Source organism: Paramormyrops kingsleyae, chromosome 5, assembly GCF_048594095.1.
Source record: "Paramormyrops kingsleyae isolate MSU_618 chromosome 5, PKINGS_0.4, whole genome shotgun sequence".
In the NCBI taxonomy this organism is placed as follows: Eukaryota; Metazoa; Chordata; class Actinopteri; order Osteoglossiformes; family Mormyridae; genus Paramormyrops; species Paramormyrops kingsleyae.
In genome coordinates, this window is record NC_132801.1 from 5,170,087 (window position 1) to 5,182,992 (window position 12,906).

At 46.1% G+C, this 12,906-nt stretch overlaps 1 long non-coding RNA gene across 2 annotated transcripts; it reads left to right on the forward strand.

Moving 5' to 3' along the window:
• The first annotated feature begins 2,761 nt into the window (after window positions 1-2,761).
• LOC111860596 (uncharacterized) lies at window positions 2,762-8,671 on the forward strand. Of its 2 annotated transcripts, none has more exons than XR_002842057.2 (2): window positions 2,762-3,783; window positions 4,229-8,671. It is a non-coding gene; the product is annotated as an uncharacterized lncRNA (long non-coding RNA). The 2 variants fall into 2 exon arrangements; XR_002842058.2 differs by having other exon boundaries at window positions 2,762-3,386.
• Window positions 8,672-12,906: the final 4,235 nt, after the last annotated feature.

Genomic DNA, 12,906 nt, shown 5'->3' on the forward strand with positions numbered 1-12,906 from the left:
AATGCTAACGCTAACTATGACAACCTTAACCCCTACCCAGCCCTAACCATAACCATAAGTAACCTAACAAAATACAAGAGTTTTTTTTTCATGAAAAGTTTTATAAAAGTTTTGCCATAGGTTCCTGGTCCCCATAAGATTTAAAAAATAACAAAAACGGGCATTTATCACATTGTGGGGACATTTGGTCCCCACAAGGTAAGGTATACCTGGACCACACACATACTCACACAGACACACACACACACACAGAGACACACACACACAATCACACACAGACGCACACACACAAACACATATATTCATCTGAAAAAATTAGGACACCTCATTAAATATTAAATTCTTTATTAAGAAATATCAAAATGTCAGTATTAAATCAATATTAAATAAAGTGAATTTGTTTCTTATTTTTGCATAGATGATACAATTGCATCACCTTTATCTACAGATATAATCTGAAAGAAGATTTAATACTGATATATTGCTATTTTTAAATAAAGAACTAAATATTTAATGGGTTGTCCTAATTTTTTCACATGACTGTATTTAAATAAAAGGTACAGGCATGTGATTTTATTTTGTAGTCTTCCCTTTATTTGTATGACCTTTGATGATGTTTACATTTCAGTTAAAATTTATGCAGGAATTCCGAAGACCCGAAAGGGTTCACACACGTTGAAGCGGCCCCCGTCCACAGCGATAGCCCCCCGCGCGTCAGCAGATGTGATGGCCCCGTCCTTGTGCGTGCGGCCGGCCGGGCGGCCTTACCCCGCTGCCGTACCGCCGTGGCCGTGAGCCGTTCTCTTTATCTCTCTGCCTGTGAGCGGAATCTGGCCCCGGGCCACATCCAGCTAAATGTCATCGCTTGCGTCTTATCGTTTGATATCGTTTGACAAAGCCGACTTCCTCGGGACGGGGGACGCCAACAGCCTCCAGCACTGACTTACTACGTAGAGTGTACCACACTCTGTAGGGACTGGGGGGGCGGGCAGCCTTTCACCTACAGAATGAGGGGGGTTCAAATCCCCTGTGGTGTCTAAGGCTGCCATGACCAGTGCTGCTCTAACCGCATTTGGGGCCCAGGCAAGCCCCGCCCTCATCCTGCCCCCCCTCAGAAAACCCTGTCCTGCCATGGTGAGTGAGGGCTCCTGCTCTGTGCCTCCTGGGGTAGACCCCAGACTCAGTGTCATTTAAACAAAAAGAAAGAATTTGAATTAACAAAGGAGGTAGACAGACAGGCAGGTGTATGATTATTCCCGTTAGGAAGCTCACAGATCTGCTGTGACAGTCAGACCACTGTCATGACGGCTAATTCTTTACAAAGTCCTAGTGGAAGCTTGGCTGACGCAGTGCGTGTGTGTGTGTGTGGGGGGGTGTTTGTGTTGGTATGTGTTTACTGCAAACTCCAACTTGTTAACGGGGCGGCAGCTGAACAGCAAGCCATCGCACGAGGCTTCCCCAAAACGTACTTTTTTTCTTTTTACACACAACATTTTTTTACTTTAATGTAATATGTGAAATATGACTGGGAACAAAAAGTTCTGTCTCTCTCTTTTTCCTGTAAATTTCACACATGAATAAGTAAACAGGCCTCATTTAATGATTCATTTTGCACTCAGTAGTGTTTTTTTTCTTGCTTTATTTTTATTTGTTGTTCTTTAACTAATTTTATCACAGAATTATATCCGCATCTCCATTTAGTGTCACTTGAGACTAAATGTTTTTATTTTTAGGATGTCTTTCCTGAAAATACGACCTTGGTTTGATAACAGGTCACCGAAAATTAATTTTTATACAAATAACCTTCTAAGAATAAAACACAGGCAAATGTTTGCTGAACTGAGGGCACAGCAGCACACGGTAGCTTTGTGTGCTCTTAACCTGTAAGGCATCTCCTAAATAAATACATAGTAAGTACAGCTTGGATGGGCGCGATGATGCACTCTTTCCCAAGCAGATCATTTTTCACCTTTCGGGACCTGAGCACTTCACTGATTGGCTGGTGAGATTTCACCATATTTTCCCGTATTGTGATAGGCTGAGACACAGTGGCATTACGCTCAGGAGCACTTACACCACCGGGCAGCTGCTAATAAGGCCCGTTGACCCTAACCTACAGCCGTGTGCACTGGAGCGAGGAAGGACGTGCTCTCTCGCACGCACATGTCTCATCTGCACTCCTGCACAGACAATACTCAGTAAGGAGAGCAACACTGGGCTCCTTAGCCTCCATCCATCTTCTATACCTGCTTGTCCTGTGCAAGGTTGTGGGGGTCCGGAGCCTATTCCCATTGACTTAGTAGGCACCATGTGCACACACAGTCAGTTAGGTAACTCCAACTCACCTTAGCATGATTTTGGACTGGGTGGAGGGGAGGGGGGATCCAGACAACCTGAAAGAAACCCCATGAGGTTGATATGGGGAGAGCATTCAAACTCCACACAAATGGAGCCACGGCAGAGATTTGAGCCAAGGTTCCAGAGGTGTGAGGCAACAGTGCTAACACCAGCACCACTGCGGCGCCCCCTACCTAGTCTTGATATATTACACTTTTCAGGTCTTCCTTTTCCTTGGGGTTTGTTGGATATGCTATTTTTTTCCACCTGCCCCGAGGGAGCTGGTGCAACAGAACCATACATAGGATCTTGAGATAAGAACCACCAGCGAGGGAGAAGTCAGAAATAGACAGAGGCTACAGGAAATGAGGCGTATAAAAACAGGAAGTTTACGTCACTACTTCACCCATTTTGCGGTGCTTAAACAAGGTCGTTTCCCAGGACCAGCAACCTGCAGGTTTGGCCGCCACTGGATGGCTGGTCACAAACTTTCTGAGAAGTCAGGCTGTTTTTTTTGGGGGGGTGGGGATTGAGTGACATTGGGATTTCACAGAAATCTGACGAGCCACTTCCTAGGAAAACGGCGCCTGTTGCTGCCTAATGAGCAGAACGGGTTATAAAAGGGTCTTATCGGCACTGAAGATCTGCCAGACCAGCCTCAGCCAGGCCGGCGGTGGACGACGAGCGGATTTCGCTGGATTCCACATCTGTATGAGACAGCGGTATTCTGGGTATTATTTTAATGCTGTGTTTCAAAGCCTGAAGCGTGAATGTTTTCTGAAGGGTGATGTCTAGCGAGAGGCCACCCAGAGCTTCACAGAGACAGGTGTCTACCTAATCGGACTTTGCAGACGTAAGGGATGGCTGATTGGATCAGAGACCATGCAGAATTCATTGCAAAGGAGGATATTACCAGCATGAACAATCGGTCTGAGCGTACCACCTCATCAATGTACAGCCAGCCAGTGTGGGCGGCATCTGCAGCAGGGAGGCTCTTACCCAGTAAGCTGTAGGTTTGAGTCCCAGGAGGAGCATCGCATGTTTTGCTGGTATGAAAGACTGTAAATTATCATATAATGCAAAAAAAATAGAAAGAAATAAGGGCCACTGTCGATAGGATTTATCGTAAGCTGTCAATCACTGACCGGGTTAACCTCATTGGTACAGACAACAGGGTTTTTTTGTGATTGATGGCTCTCTGAGGCTCCGCCCACCACGGGCTTCAGAGCCCCACCTCCCTGGCTGAATAAACCGGTGGGCTAATGGTCTTTTCCAGATGTAGGTGTTTAGCGAATCCCCCATGAAAATGTGTCATAACTCTACTTTCTGCCAGGATTATTTATACTTTGTCAAGTTTCCAAGTTTCTGAGATCATCCTGGAATGTAAAAAGAAAACTCACAGATACACCAGCAACCATCGTATTAGGTACTCCTGTCTAGCAGCAGGTAGGACCCACTTTTGCCTCCAGAACCTGAAGTAGATGGGTTTGGGCCCCTAGCCACGTATTCAGTTCAGGAGTTTGAACTCAACCACAGTCGGCAAAACCTAAAATCACAATCACACCGTTCTCTGTCAACTGTAGTCACTGTGGTGTGTATCTGAGATGCTGGGATCACCAAATATGGAGCCAGCAATCACAATCCCAGCACATTTTGCAATCTCTTAGACCTGGAGTCTTAGCTGCTTCGCCAGAAAGCAAACAAACCTGTCAAAACTGTCCAGATGCTGAATATATTTAGCAAACAGACCAAACAGAACAAACAGACCAAACAAAACAAACAAACCAAACAACAAACAAGCCAAACATCCAGCATGGATTTTGTACAGGTTGCTGTATCTGCACATTATCTATATCTGTAATTAACAGCAAGTCTCTCCGCACCTATTTAGGGAGCAGGCATTTTTCGGCATTCTGAACAACACACGCATTTGAGGAAATCAACAACAGACGGATTCGAGGAAAACTCCTGTTAATCATTGTCCACTTCCCGCAGCCCGCTAAGTGTTTCTGCTTGGGTGGGTAAGCCTGAAACTTTATTCCTGTTGTCGTTTTTCAGTCTGGGTCACCTGCTTCAGGGGCGCTGCTAATGATTGTGGGCCCCTTGAATGCATATCATATTGCCCCCCCCCCCAAGTCAAGATCAATCCAGTCAAATTTTCATCATTATATTTTTAGGGCCCCTGTCACTCAGGGGCCTTTGGAATCTTCCTGGGACTCAGTTCCAGATTTTAATCAAGAGTTCAGTCATTTTCACAGTTTCAGTGCGTCACTTAAACATACAGTGTTTGGGTTTGGTCACCATTGGCCACATAAGTACCGAGGATCTTATCTCCAGCTCCGATAAAGCACTAAATCCGCAACTCATTTTAAAACACAAAAACTAAACGAAAAAAGGTAACACACAGAATGAACCTGTCACGGAACGGGGAAACAGGAGCCGGAGTTGCAGGATCAGGGAATGAGGGATTTATTAGGAAAGTCACATTGAACACGAGGAAAAAGCAGGCAGTAACGTCAATGACAGGACTAGGGAGACATACTCGAACGTGGACTGAAATACACAGGATGAATTAACAACAACAAGAAACAGCTGGCAACATGGGGATTCCATATGAGGTAGTGAGGGGGCGTGGCACACGGGAGGATCGGAAGAGCAGGTCATGACAGAGCCTCTCGGTCTGAACTTCACAAATGTTTTTCCACTGGGGGCTGGATTCCGTCTGCCTGTGGGCTGCACCTGGTTCTGTGCTTTAGGACTCTGTGTCCGCTATCAGAAAGTTGTCTGTTCAAATCCCATGCCTAAATGCTAGCTGAACCCGTACTGTGATCCATTCAAATCCCATGGCTAAATGCTAGCTGAACCCGTACTGTGATCCATTCAAATCTCATGCCTAAATGCTAGCTGAACCCGTACTGTCATCCATTCAAATCCCATGGCTAAATGCTAGCTGAACCTGTACTGCGATCCATTCAAATCCCATGGCTAAATGCTAGCTGAACCTGTACTGTGATCCATTCAAATCTCATGCCTAAATGCTAGCTGAACCCGTACTGTCATCCATTCAAATCCCATGGCTAAATGCTAGCTGAACCTGTACTGCGATCCATTCAAATCCCATGGCTAAATGCTAGCTGAACCCGTACTGTCATCCATTCAAATCCCATGGCTAAATGCTAGCTGAACCCGTACTGTCATCCATTCAAATCTCATGCCTAAATGCTAGCTGAACCCGTACTGTCATCCATTCAAATCCCATGGCTAAATGCTAGCTGAACCCGTGCTGTCATCCATTCAAATCCCATGGCTAAATGCTAGCTGAACCCGTACTGTGATCCATTCTTCATTTCAGCTGTATGCGTCTGTCACAGAGCAAGATGGGATAGGTGAAAAGGCAATCTTTTCTTTATTCTATAAATAATTTAAGGAAAAGACAAAAAAATAACTACCTAAAAAAGAAGCTTTTCTAATTATAGTATGGCTGTTGTGTTTAGATCAACGTTAATTGCAGTGCTGAATGACACAAAGTCTCAAAAAAAAAAAATCAGTTAAACCAAATGCTTGTGAGCAGTGCTTGTTAAAAAGATTGCCAGTCTATGTGAGGAGTGATTCTGCACAGCCATTGTCGCTTTTATAGTAAGTGTGATAACATAATGTAATTTTAGTTAGATTAGTAATTTTTCCATATTACACACTCCGACACACAAGTTAAATATAACTTAACCCTCCAGTGTGGGCTTTTTATTTTATTCCCTCCGATTATGTGTGAATGGCACATGATGGATGACATCATCATTGGGGGACATGAGCCTCACGTTGCAGCGAGAAGCTGGTGTGGCCAAGTCAGCCTCATTGTATCCAAGACGACGCGGACACCCAGACCTGTGACTAAGACTGATTGTGCTAGTTTCCAGCCCTACATCTCGCAGTGGTGGGGTTTTCGGAGGAGGCACTTTCACATCCCTTTTCTGATGCTGTTTCAGAACATCTCTTTAATTAAACAGGGTTGGTTCATGTGGACATGTCTGCCTGACTGGCAGTCAGAAGCATCTAGTCGCTGGTCCACAGTAATGGGTGAATTCCTCCTCACAAACCCAATCACACAGACTCTTCATTGATGCTGTAAGCTGTCTCTGCCACTCTGTTTATGAGTGTGAGTCGTGTGTCTGAGTGTCGGTTGTGGTGTGATGCTGTTCGGTCTGTGTTTCGTTCTGTCTCTGTTCCTGTCTTTACGAGTGTGTCAGAGTTCAGGTGTGTTGGTGTGTGCCATTGTGTGTTTGTGTGTACCATTGTGTGTTGGTGTGCACCATTGTGTGTTGGTGTGCGCTATTGTGAGTTGGTGTGCGCTATTGTGTGTTGGGGTGCGCTATTGTGTGTTGGCGTGCTTACATGTAAGCAGCCCAGGTTCTCTGTTTGACAGTTTATCACTGTTGATAGTTTTGACTAACACAGATCACCATTACAAATATATGAATTTCATGTGTACTGAATCTATATTTAAAATATGTAAGTATTTATGATCTCACACTTTAACACATGAAAGGGAAAACTTAACACTTAACTCATAGGAAGATTAATAATAGAGCCTGGATACATGACACATTCTGATCGCCCACAAGAGTCAACATGACGCATAAGAAGGACCTAGAAAGTACTTGTCAGCATGTAGGGAATCTGCAGTCAGTGACTGACAGGGGGTGGGACCAAGAGGCAGGTTGTCCAGTGTGTAGTGAGTATGTTACAGTGATTGACAGGGGGTGGGACCAACAGGCAGGTTGTCCAGTGTGTGATGAGTATGTTACAGTGATTGACAGGGGGTGGGACCAACAGGCAGGTTGTCCAGTGTGTAGTGAGTGTATTAGAGTGATTGACAGGGGGTGGGACCAAGAGGCAGGTTGTCCAGTGTGTAGTGAGTATGTTACAGTGACTGACAGGGGGTGGGACCATTAGGCATGTTGTTCAGTGTGTAGTGAGTGTATTAGAGTGATTGACAGGGTGTGGGACCATTAGGCAGGATGTTCAGTGTGTGGTGATCGTGTTAGAGTGATTGGAAGGGGGTGGGACTAACAGGCAGGTTGTCCAGTGTGTGATGAGTGTGATTCAGTGATTGACAGGGGATTGGACCATTAGGGAGGTTGTTCAGTGTTTGAAGCATCTCAGCAGTTGAGAAGGGTGGGGCCATGCACACGCAAACGGACATATACACTCTCACAGACAGAAGAACACTTATGCACATATTAATAATTGCTGGGACATTGACTCATTGCCTCTCATCCTAATGAATTTAATGATCTCTGACCCCAATCCTCCAAAACTCAATAACAAATGGAATCCAACACGGTGAAGTAAACCCAAAATATGTTTTTCAGAAGTACATTGACATGCACACACACTAACGCTTTAATTGCCTGCATTAGAGAGGACCAACCCGGTAACTGACAATAAATGTCCCTTTTCCACAGTTCAAGAAAACTCAGGGAAAGGTCAGAACTGAGCCCCGTATTTTCTGTTGTTCCTCATCTGACCAAGATCTCCAACAGGGTGGGTGTGGAGAGGCAGCCCTGCCCTGGCCTACCCTGCCCCCACGACCCCCACCTGGAGACGGGCTCTGAAGAAGAGGGAAGGGGGCCAAAGCTGATCACAAGCAGAAAGAATTTTCATTCGATTAATGATGTTTGGGGGGATAATGCATGAAGTCTGTGTTCTCGGGTTGTTGTGCACAACACTGGGGAGCGTCTTGTCTCCCTTCCTATTCACCTCCCACATGACAGACCTCCAGCTCCAGCTCACGCCTCCTACAGGCGTCCTCCAGTGACTCCTCTCTCCAGTGACTCCTCTCTCCAGTGACTCCTCCATTGTGGAGCACATCGGCGATGGAGGTGAGTCACAGTATATGGCGGGCTTTGACTCGTGGGGCAGGAAGAAGCACATGTAGCCCGATTCCGGTCAGTTGACACCAAACAACGGAACAAACTCATCAGGGGAATGAATCTACCTTTGGGGTCAATAAAGTAAATCATCTATCTATCCATGCAGCTCCATGCACTAGCCAGGCAGCTAAAAGTCTCTCAGCGAACAGCATTTCTGTGTGAGAAGCATGAGAATTAGCTCTAGAGGAGATACTGATGACTGTTTGCTAAAGACCTCCTACCAAATCTTTTTTTTCCATCTCCTCTCAAGATGAACCACAAGGGATAGAGATTTCTGGAAGCTGGGCAGGTGTGTCTTGTGCTGGTACCACGAGACCTCTTTTGCGGACAGCACTGTAAGATGTGTGACCCCGGTCTGAGACTGGTTATTCTGAGTGTCAATTAAATGTTGTTTTACTCTGAAATTACTTGTGTTTATAACTGGATATTTTTCTGAAGAACCTCATGCCTCAGGAGTCAAACCCTTCCTGGAATCTGAACCGATGACCTTCTGGATACAGCCCTAAAATTTAACCCCTACACTCCCCACAGCTCAACACTCGGCCATATGAACACCTGACAGACGGACCATGTCCCTCGCTTCCAGCACCCGGCAGCCTGTGGGGGGGAGAATGCCCCGCACTGGGCCGGGAGGCGAATGTCAGTTGCTGGGCAACCTCACAGCGGCTGTAACGTTCTTGCCTTTTAAACACCCGCGTCTATGAACCTGGATGGAGAGCGAGAGAGGGGCTGAGAGACAGGGGGGGCTGCTTAAAAGTACTGCAGAATCGGCACTGAAAGTGCATGTGTGTGTGTGGGGGAGGGGATATAAGCAGAGAATAAACTGAGTACATATGTATATTTGCAAGCAATATGGGTCCATAGTGTAATGACTGTACGTGTCAGCACTCTGAGCAAATCTGTGGAACATAAAGTTTTCAAGAATTTCTCCCTCGAATCAATGAAGCTGATCCAACTATGTGTCTCCATATATATATGTGTTCGTGCAATTTTTAGAGCTTGTGCACGTGCGTGCCTTGGTGTGTTTGTCTCCAGTGCTGTGTGACCCCCCCCCCAGAAGAGCATCTGCCTCTCTGCGTCAGCCCTCATTCCGATGTCTTCTCTCATATTCCTCCGACACAGCTTATCTTTCAGGAATGACGTGGATGCAGGACGGGTCTTGGGACAGAGCTCTGCAGGACTTTACCCCCCCCCCCCCCCAGCACCCTCTCCATGCACTGAGCCACATTCCGTTCGTTAGCTGCTTTACTTTCTCTGACCGCCCACATAAAAGCCGCTCGTTGCCGTTTCTCATTGTTAAAAAGATAATAAATTCATGAATAGGGATCGTCATCGTGGGACGGCGCTGGCTATCAGCAAGACGGGCGGAGATGCTCGCTTCTGCCCCCGGCCCCGATTCGCCGCTGCCTTCCCCGGCTCCCACCGCGCTGTCCAGCCCCCCGGGAAGCGAAACGATGAATAACGTTATTGTTTTTATTCTTATGTTTTTTCTTGACAGTTTGCTTACATTGAGAAGGCTTCTGATATTAAGTTGCACTCTTCCTTACATAACTAAGCATATCACCCAAAAGCAGGAAAAACTGAATAAAAAGAGCCTCATTATCGTGAAAAACTTTCGTGCCCTGTCACTGAATATTGCGCAAATACAGATTGCAGGTTAGTGAATGTACGACTAACTTATGGTATTAACCTGCTAAGTCTACTTTTTTTATAATACATTTACAGCCAATATAATCTCCACCACTGAGAAACGATGCGCTTTTAACTGGCTAAATGGCTCATAACGACGCAGGAAACACCATTCCCTTTGCGTTTTATTCCAGTGAATCACTTTGTGGGCATTAAACAAGTTGGAATGCAAGTTTGTTTTAAGCACTGGTCCTTAATGATCTTGTTGCAGTCATCAATAATTTCATTGGGTTATAATATATGATAGAATATAATGCATGCAACATTTTGCTGTAGAACATCTCGGCAGTGGATTTCAGAGAATTTCATCAGCTTTATTAGGAGGTTTCGGGGCTGCAGAGAGGAGATGCTGGTCGGGCATTTGTGCCACTTTCACCGTGTGATATTCGGCTGGCTGGTGGATACATGCGTAGCTGCACCACTTCGTGCGCTTTGTTTCTGTTTTGCTGTCGTCGTGGTGACGGACTCGGAGAACCCCATCTGAAAATGTAGATTATGTGGGGCAGTAATGGTCAAAGGAAATCTTAACCACCTGTGTGTGTGTGTGTGTGTGTGTGGTGGGGGGCAGGGTTCCGCACACATCCACAGACATACATACGCACTTTGATGCCAATGTATTAAAATATGAAGCCGAAATTAACAGCGAGGCTGGGGGCCCGAGATCTCAGAACGCCACTGGTGAATCCAGTGAGTAATGGCCGCCTAATTACCCCAGATAAGCTGCAGAAAACTATTCTTTGAGCTTTGTTTGATGTTCCTTCACGACTCCAGCCTCCCTTTGAGAAAGAAAACAGTGATGTGAAAAATAGTCAGTGTCCCTCACTTCCACACAGTCGCAGGTGAAATCACTGGTTGGGAATCTGCATTCTGCCCGGAGCACTTTTCCCACACGCTTGAAATCATTTCCTTGCTGAAACACCTGTCTCGAAAAAATGGGACTGTTTGCACAATAAAAGAAAAACAGGGGCCATGTGGGAGCTTATTAACCGTTAGTTAATAGTTCATTTGTGTTCCGCGATCGTGCTTCTCGCTTGTTTTGACGTCCAGCCGAAACGGTGGCACCTACCTGAGACTGCATGCATGGTCGGTCATCACCTTGCCCTCGGGGATGGAGCAAGGGTTTATTAGGCCTACTGTGATTTAAAGGCATTGTATTGTCAGCCTCAGATGCAAGTGCACGCCTTAGTTTTTATGTGGGAATGCGTAAATGTAAAAGGACAGTCTGTGGTATTCAGTCAGTAGCCGGTTGGTTCGCACACCCCGCACCGGGAAAGGATCGTTAATCAATCAGAGAGGCGCCAGTTCGGCTCCGGGATCAGCAGAAGCACGGAGGGATGGACGGATTGACGGGAGTCCGATGGGACACGGCACCTCACACTTCGCCCTAAGCGCGGCTTTTACTGAATCTGCGTCGGGCTAATTAATCGGGGCGAGATTTGCATTTATAAGAAGCCCCACCCCTTATTGCGTCAGACCCCTTGTCCACAAAGCTGACAGCTCTCCCATAGCTGATATGATCTTTAATTTTCCCGTTATTCATTCACGTTTTTACCGGAATCCTTTGACTAGGCCTACTTTAAAACAGACATCGCAACCCGTGAATTCCCGTGTAAAACTGAGTCAATATTTGCTTTTAATATCTTTGTGGGACAAGTAAATGGCTACACCTGTTATGAATCAATCTTTCAATGACCTATTTACTTATCAAATATACTTATCCAGCTAACGGAGATATTTACCAACGTGTTTACTGTAAAGATCGGAGTTAATTGTACCTTTTCCTGCATGTGTTAGACACATTGTGAGGCTTATTGGGACACTTATTTTAAAAACTTTAGAGCATATATATTGTGATGTATTCTGAAATGTCTAAAAGATAAAAATGCCATTCTCTAAATGAAGAGCTCCCTGTGTGGTGGCTGGTCTTGACCTGAGTGCTGGGAACTATTAGCCAGAACAGATTAGTGTTGTATTACTTTGCATGCTGGGGCACAACAGACACAAACACTCACAGCCTCAGGCAATACAGGCTCTCTCTGCCCTTTCACCTGCTTTTCTGCTGCCACTGGACATGCCAACCATTCTGGGTCAGAATGACATGGGGAACCGGCAAATGGTTTCACATAACACTAACTGGACAGCAGGGGGTGTGGTGGTAAAGGACACGGGCTTGTAATATGAATGTTGAGTCTTATGAGCTGTTGTGTCTCTTTACAATGTACTGAACATAAGTTATATTCTGCTGTATGGTGAAAACCACAAGGTGTTTTTGATAAAGCGACCTGGTTTCTTTAAATGGGTGGCAGGTCATCGGTGACTCCCCATGAATGTGTGTGTGCGGGGGCATGCGGAAGACATGGTTTTTAATAGCACGGCATGAATAGGAGGACCATGTGACGGTCTCATGCAAGTGGACGTGGCAACGACAGGGTAACACCTACGACATATCCACTGTGGGGAAGATGGGGAGGAAGTGACATCAGATGGAGCGATGACTCAGGAGTGATCCCCACCTGAGCAGGTGTGGGGCTCCAATCGCACCCTTCGTGGGCGATAGCAGGGAGGAAACAAACTGTGGACTGTCTGTGGATCCCCCAGGGCTGGATTGGGAAACACTGGACTAGAGCAATATCTGCCATACTAACTCTGCGTTATGGAGCTGCGTGATGTTTGGGTATGCGGTAGATTGGAAAGGGTCAAATCGTCCTGCCCCGTGAACGATTCACTACTATGGCTCACGGCTGCTGAAGGGTGGTCCTCCAGCTCTGACAGAGGCAGTGTGGTCATTGCTGCAGGGGTAAGCATGAATTATCCAACCAGCTGGGACCCAACAGCGGACTTACCCAATGAGCCAATCGCAAACACACCCTTCAAGCTAAAACAGGAAGCCGCGTCATGATCCTCTACAGGATATGACATCACCAACTGGCCCAAGCTTGGGCAGCTGGAT